This window comes from Hordeum vulgare, chromosome 1H, assembly GCF_904849725.1.
Source record: "Hordeum vulgare subsp. vulgare chromosome 1H, MorexV3_pseudomolecules_assembly, whole genome shotgun sequence".
Lineage (NCBI taxonomy): Eukaryota > Viridiplantae > Streptophyta > Magnoliopsida > Poales > Poaceae > Hordeum > Hordeum vulgare.
The window spans coordinates 472,009,592-472,017,430 of record NC_058518.1 but is presented as its reverse complement, the minus strand read 5'-3'; positions in this window follow the sequence as shown (position 1 = coordinate 472,017,430).

Below are 7,839 nucleotides of genomic sequence, written 5' to 3'. Positions count from 1 at the left end.
ATTAAAAATAATTTCGTGAGCACAAAGTTTCTGTCTTTTTCAGCATGATCAAACAACTATCACCCAAATTAATCATAAATGCTTTACTTGGCACTTTATTTTTATAATACAATGGAATTGTACAAGGGGATAGTTATTTTTGTGAGAAACTTCCATGAAAAATTCTACATTGTTTCCATGAGCATGAACACAAGTGTTCAAGGTCGACTCTTACTTCCGCAATGCATCACCTTCCAATCGCTTCTCTTTTTGAAAAAGTTTTAAGTTCCCCTCTATATTTTTTGTTTTTAAACTATATAAAATCACTCAACAGAAGTAAATGACTCTCTAAAACTTCTGGGTTGTCTCCCAGGCAGCGCTTTCTTTAAAGCCATTAAGCTAGGCATAAAGTGCTCAAGTAATGGATCCACCCGGATCCCAAGGTATATCAAAGCCAATTTTAATTAACAATGATTTGTAAGTTAGTAGTGAGCACAAGGTATCATATATCATGCAATGACTAAGTCTAACTCTCTTCCTATGCATTGGCATGTCATAAAAGATCAATTCATGCACATCAAGTAAAGGCCAATACATAGCATAAGCAGTTTCTTGCAATTTGATCGTATTGGAAACATAGAGAGGTGGAGATGTAGTTCCTCTATCATAATACTTGCAAGTAGGAGCAGCAAGCACATGCATATTGTATTCATCAAAATCATCATGTGTAATAGTAGAAGGCAACCCATCTATGTAATCCCTAATAAGAGCAAACTTCTCCGATATAGTGTAGTTGGGAGAGTTCAAAAAGATAATAGGACTATCATAAGTGGGTGCGATAGCAACAATTTCATGTTTAACAAAAGGAACTATAGCAAGTTCATCTTCATAAGCATCATTCATATTGTCATCATGGCCACAAGCATAGCAAGCATCAAGTTCATCAAAAGGGATATTTCAAACGAATCCAAGGGATCATAGCAATCAACATAGGATTCATTCTTTGGTAAGAACGAAGGGAAATTAAACAATGTATGAGTTGAAGAGTTACTCTCATTAGAAGGTGGGCACGTGTAGCTAGTCCGCTCTTCCTCCTTTTGTTCTTCGCTCTCCTCCTCATCTTTTTCATCTAATGAGCTCACAGTTTCAACATTTTCTTCTTCCATAGTTTCCTGCAAAGTATCAGTCTCTTCTTGGGCAGCATAGAATTTCTCCATAAATCGACAAATATGGGCATTATATTCATAATGAGTATAACAATAACGAAGCATAACCAAATTTTCAGATCGGTAAGCAGCATCATCATTATCATCACACCCTTTAAATAGAGCTTCAATTTCATAAGCACCCATAAAAGCAACAAACTCTTCTATTTGTTCCACATCATAGTAATCATATATACCATTAGCATAAGAAGACAAGGTTTCATTAGCATTAAATTTACAAGAAAAGGGAAGGTGTTTAGCCTTCATCCAAGAGCAACAAGTAATATCATATCTCAAGCATAGCTCCCAAGCACACCATTTCAACATATGATTTTGATCCCATAATAGTTTCCCTTTTTGAGTCAAGCGATAATCCCTAAAGTATTCACGTTGATCCAACGTGTATCCCATTATATAATTTAATGGGGTTTTCTCGGGATTATTAAAGAAGTGCATAATATTTTCCACATAACGAGCATAGAGGGTTTTAAGAGGTTCCCCATCTCCATGAGTAGAAAGTACACCTAATGTTTTTGGCATTTCGTGTTCCATATCCATAACTAAAGATAGCGAACAACTTAGAACAGCAAATAAATCTACTTAGTGATAAAGCAAACAAGCACATGCGAGAATACTCACCCCATGCTATTGCTCCCCGGCAACGGCGCTAGAAAAAGGTCTTGATAACCCACAAGTATAGGGGGTCAATTGTAGCCTTTCTCGATAAGTAAGAGTGTCGAATCCAATGAGGAGCTAAAGGTAGGACAAATATTCCCTCAAGTTCTATCGACCACTGATACAACTCTACGCACACTTTACGTTCGCTTTACCTAGAACGAGTATGAAACTAGAAGTACTTTGTAGGAGTGATAGGATAGGTTTGCAAGAAAAGAAAGAACACGTAAATAAAAACTAGGGGCTGGTTAGAAACAAGTACGTTAGTTTAACGAGTGTGGAAAAGTGGTGGTAGGAGTTGCGGGATTGTCCCTAAATAATTGACTACGTTACTAGACCGATAGCAAGTTTTATGTGGGAGAGGCCACTGCTAGCATGTGATCCCTTACTTGGAATTCTATGCACTTATGATTGGAACTATTAGCAAGCATCCGCAACTACTAACGTTCATTAAGGTAAAACCCAACCATATATAGCAATAAGATATATTGGTCCCCCTTCAATCCCGTATGCATCAATTTCTATGCTAGGCTGAAGCTTCTGTCACCCTTGCCCTCCAATACGTAGTCCAATCAACATACTACTAACCCTATGGTGTGATCCACGCGCGCGCTCATATGATGGGCACCAAAGGACAACAACATAACCACAAGCAAATTAAACCAATCATAGCAATTCATCAATCACCGATAGGACAATGAAAATCTACATAGACATCATAGGATGGCAACACATCATTGGATAATAATATGAAGCATAAAGTGTTGGGAAACGTCGCATGGGAAACAAAATTTTTCCTACGCGCACGAAGACCTATCATGGTGATGTCCATCTACGAGAGGGGATGTGTGATCTACGTACCCTTGTAGACCGTACAGCAGAAGCATTAGTGAATGCGGTAGATGTAGTGGAACGTCCTCACGTCCCTCGATCCACCCCGCGAACCGTCCCGCGATCAGTCCCACGATCTAGTGCCAAACGGACGGCACCTCCGCGTTCAGCACACGTACAGCTCGACGATGATCTCGGCCTTCTTGATCCAGCAAGAGAGACGGAGAGGTAGAAGAGTTCTCCGGCAGCGTGACGGCGCTCCGGAGGTTGGTGATGATCTTGTCTCAACAGGGCTCTGCCCGAGCTCCGCAGAAACGCGATCTAGAGGAAAAACCGTGGAGGTATGTGGTCGGGCTGCCGTGGAAAAGTCGTCTCAAATCGGCCCTAAAACCTCCGTATATATAGGGGGAAGAGGGGGAGCCTTGCCTTGGGGTCCAAGGACCCCTAAGGGTTTCGGTCGAGCCAAGGGGGGAAGGTCTCCCCTTCCAAACCGAATCCAACTTGGTTTGGAAGGTGGAGTCCTTCTTCCCTTTCCCACCTCCTCCCTTTTTTTCTTTCTCTTTGATTTTCTTCCTATGGCGCATAGGGCCTTCTTGGGCTGTCCCACCAGACCACTAAGGGCTGGTGTGCCACCCCCAAGGCCTATGGGCTTCTCCGGGGTGGGTTGCCCCCCCGGTGAACTCCCGGAACCCATTCGTCATTCCCGGTACATTCCCGGTAACTCCGGAAACCTTCCGGTAATCAAATGAGGTCATCCTATATATCAATCTTTGTTTCCGGACCATTCCGGAAACCCTCGTGACGTCCGTGATCTCATCCGGGACTCCGAACAACATTCGGTAACCAACCATATAACTCAAATACGCATAAAACAACGTCGAACCTTAAGTGTGCAGACCCTGCGGGTTCGAGAACTATGTAGACATGACCCGAGAGACTCCTCGATCAATATCCAATAGTGGGACCTAGATGCCCATATTGGATCCTACATATTCTACGAAGATCTTATCGTTTGAACCTCAGTGCCAAGGATTCATATAATCCCATATGTCATTCCCTTTGTCCTTTGGTATGTTACTTGCCCGAGATTCGGTCGTCAGTATCCGCATACCTATTTCAATCTCGTTTACCGGCAAGTCTCTTTACTCGTTCCGTAATACAAGATCCCGCAACTTACACTAAGTCACATTGCTTGCAAGGCTTGTGTGTGATGTTGTATTACCGAGTGGGCTCCGAGATACCTCTCCGTCACACGGAGTGACAAATCCCAGTCTCGATCCATACTAACTCAACGAAAACCTTTTGGAGATACCTGTAGAGCATCTTTATAGTCACCCAGTTACATTGCGACGTTTGATACACACAAAGTATTCCTCCGGTGTTAGTGAGTTATATGATCTCATGGTCATAGGAACAAATACTTGACATGCAGAAAACAGTAGCAACAAAATGACACGATCAACATGCTACGTCTATTAGTTTGGGTCTAGTCCATCACGTGATTCTCCTAATGACGTGATCCAGTTATCAAGCAACAACACCTTGTTCATAATCAGAAGACACTGACTATCTTTGATCAACTGGCTAGCCAACTAGAGGCTTGCTAGGGACAGTGTTCTGTCTATGCATCCACACATGTAAATGAGTCTTCATTCAATACAATTATAGCATGGATAATAAACGATTATCTTGATACAGGAATTATAATAATAACTATATTTATTATTGCCTCTAGGGCATAATTCCAACAGTCTCCCAGTTGCACTAGAGTCAATAATCTAGCCCTCACATCATCATGCGAATTACATTATAATAAATCTAACACCCATACAGTTCTGGTGTTGATCATGCTTTGCCCGTGGAAGAGGTTTAGTCAGCGGGTCTGCTACATTCAGATCCGTGTGCACTTTGCATATATTTACGTCCTCCCCTTCGACGTAGTCGCGGATGAGGTTGAAGCGTCGTTTGATGTGTCTGGACTTCTTGTGAAACCGTGGTTCCTTTGCTAAGGCAATGGCACCCGTGCTGTCACAGAAAAAGGTTATTGGATTCAGTGCGCTTGGCACCACTCCAAGATCCGTCATGAATTGCTTCATCCAGACACCCTCCTTAGCCGCCTCCGAGGCAGCCATGTACTCCGCTTCACATGTAGAATCTGCTACGACGCTTTTCTTGGAACTGCACCCCCATTAAGAATAAATACGTATCCAGTTTGCGACTTAGAGTCATCCGGATCTGTGTCAAAGCTTGCATCGACGTAACCTTTTACGGCGAGCTCTTCGTCACCTCCATACACGAGAAACATCTCCTTAGTCCTTTTCAGGTACTTCAGGAAATTCTTGACCGCTCTCCAGTGATCCACTCCTGGATTACTCTGGAACCTACCTGCCATACTTATGGCCAGGCTAACGTCCGGTCTAGTGCACAGCATTGCATACATGATAGAACCTATGGCTGAAGCATAGGGGGCGGTGCGCATATGCTCTCTATCCTCATCAGTTGCTGAGCACTGAGTCTTACTCAATCTCGTACCTTGTAAAACTGGCAAGAACCCTTTCTTGGACTGTTCCATTTTGAACCTCTTCAAAACTTTATCAAGGTATGTGCTTTGTGAAAGTCCTATCAGGCGTTTCGATCTATCCCTGTAGATCTTAATGCCTAGAATGTAAGCAGCTTCTCCTAGGTCCTTCATAGAGAAACTTTTATTCAAGTAATCATTTATGCTCTCCAAAAACTCTACGTTGTTTCCAATCAGCAATATGTCATCCACATATAATATTAGAAACGCCACAGAGCTCCCACTCACTTTTTTGTAAATACAAGATTCTCCAACCACTTGTATAAACCCAAATGCTTTGATCACCTCATCAAAGCGTTTGTTCCAACTCCGAGATGCTTGCACCAGTCCATAAATGGATCGCTGGAGCTTGCACACCTTGTTAGCATTCTTAGGATCGACAAAACCTTCGGGTTGCATCGTATACAATTCTTCCTTAAGGAAACCATTAAGGAACGCCGTTTTGACATCCATCTGCCAGATTTCATAATCGAAAAATGCAGCTATTGCTAACATGATTCTGACGGACTTAAGAATCGCTACGGGTGAGAATGTCTCATCGTAGTCAACTCCTTGAACTTGTGAAAACCCTTTGCCACAAGTCGAGCTTTATAAACGGTCACATTGCCGTCAGCGCCCGTCTTCCTCTTAAAGATCCATTTGTTCTGAATAGCCTTGCGGCCCTCAGGCAGTACTTCCAAAGTCCACACTTTGTTCTCATACATGGATCCTATCTCGGACTTCATGGCTTCTAGCCATTTGTTGGAATCTGGGCCCACCATTGCTTCTTCATAATTTGCAGGTTCATTGTTGTCCAACAACATGATTGATAAGACGGGATTACCGTACCACTCTGGAGCAGCACGTGGTCTCGTTGACCTGCGTGGTTCCACAGAAACTTGAACCGGAGTTTCATGATCATCATCATTAACTTCCTCCTCAACCGGCATCGCAACGACAGAGGTTTCCCCTTGCCCCGCGCCACCATCCAGAGGGATGAGAGGTTCGACAACCTCGTCAAGTTCTATCTTCCTCCCACTCAATTCTCTCGAGAGAAACTCCTTCTCGAGAAAAGCTCTGTTTTTAGCAACAAACACTTTGCCCTCGGATTTGAGATAGAAGGTGTACCCAACTGTCTCTTTTGGGTAACCTATGAAGATGCACTTTTCCGCTTTGGGTTCCAGCTTTTCAGGCTGAAGCTTTTTGACATAAGCATCACATCCCCAAACTTTAAGAAACGACAACTTTGGCCTTTTGCCATACCACAGTTCGTATGGTGTCGTCTCAACGGATTTTGATGGTGCCCTATTTAAAGTGAATGCAAGTGTTTCTAATGCATAGCCCCAAAACGATAACGGCAAATCGGTAAGAGACATCATAGATCGCACCATCTCTAATAAAGTACGATAACGACGTTCGGACACACCATTACGCTGTGGTGTTCCAGGCGGTGTCAACTGTGAAACAATTCCACATTGTCTTAAGTGAGCACCAAACTCGAAACTCAGATATTCACCCCCACGACCAGACCGTAGGAACTTGATCTTCTTGTTACGATGATTTTCAACTTCACTCTGAAATTGCTTGAACTTTTCAAATGTTTCAGACTTGTGCTTCATTAAGTAGACATAACCATATCTACTCAAATCGTCAGTGAAGGTGAGAAAATAACGATATCCGCCGCGTGCCTCTACACTCATCGGACCACACACATCGGTATGTATGATTTCCAACAAGTCACCACGCTCCATTGTTCCGGAGAACGGAGTTTTAGTCATCTTGCCCATGAGGCATGGTTCGCACGTGTGAAGTGAATCAAAGTCAAGTGACTCCAAAAGTCCATCGGCATGGAGTTTTTTCATGCGCTTTACACCAATATGACCTAAGCGGCAGTGCCACAAAAATATGGCGCTATCATTGTTAACTCTAACTCTTTTGGTCTCAATGTTATGTATGTGTGTATCGCTATCAAGATTCAATATGAACAATCCTCTCACACTGGGTGCATGACCATAAAAGATGTTACTCATAGAAATAGAACAACCATTATTCTCTGACTTAAAAGAGTAACCGTCTCGCAATAAACAAGATCCAGATATAATGTTCATGCTCAACGCAGGCACTAAATAACAATGATTCAAGTTCATAACTAATCCTGATGGTAACTGAAGTGAAACTGTGCCGACGGCGATTGCATCAACCTTGGAACCATTTCCCACGCGCATCGTCACTTCATCTTTCGCCAGCCTTCGTCTATTCCGCAGTTCATGTTTCGAGTTGCAAATATGAGCAACAGAACCGGTATCGAATACCCAGACACTACTACGAGAGCCGGTTAAGTACACATCAATAACATGTATATCGAATATACCTGATTTTTCTTTGGCCGCCTTCTTATCAGCCAGATACTTGGGGCAATTGCGCTTCCAGTGACCCATACCCTTGCAATAGTAACACTCTCTTTCAGGCTTAGGTCCAGCTTTGGGTTTCTTCATTGGATTGGCAACAGGCTTGCCGCTCTTCTTTGATTTACCCTTCTTGCCTTTGCCGTTTCTCTTGAAACTAGTGGTCTTATTCACCATCAACACTTGA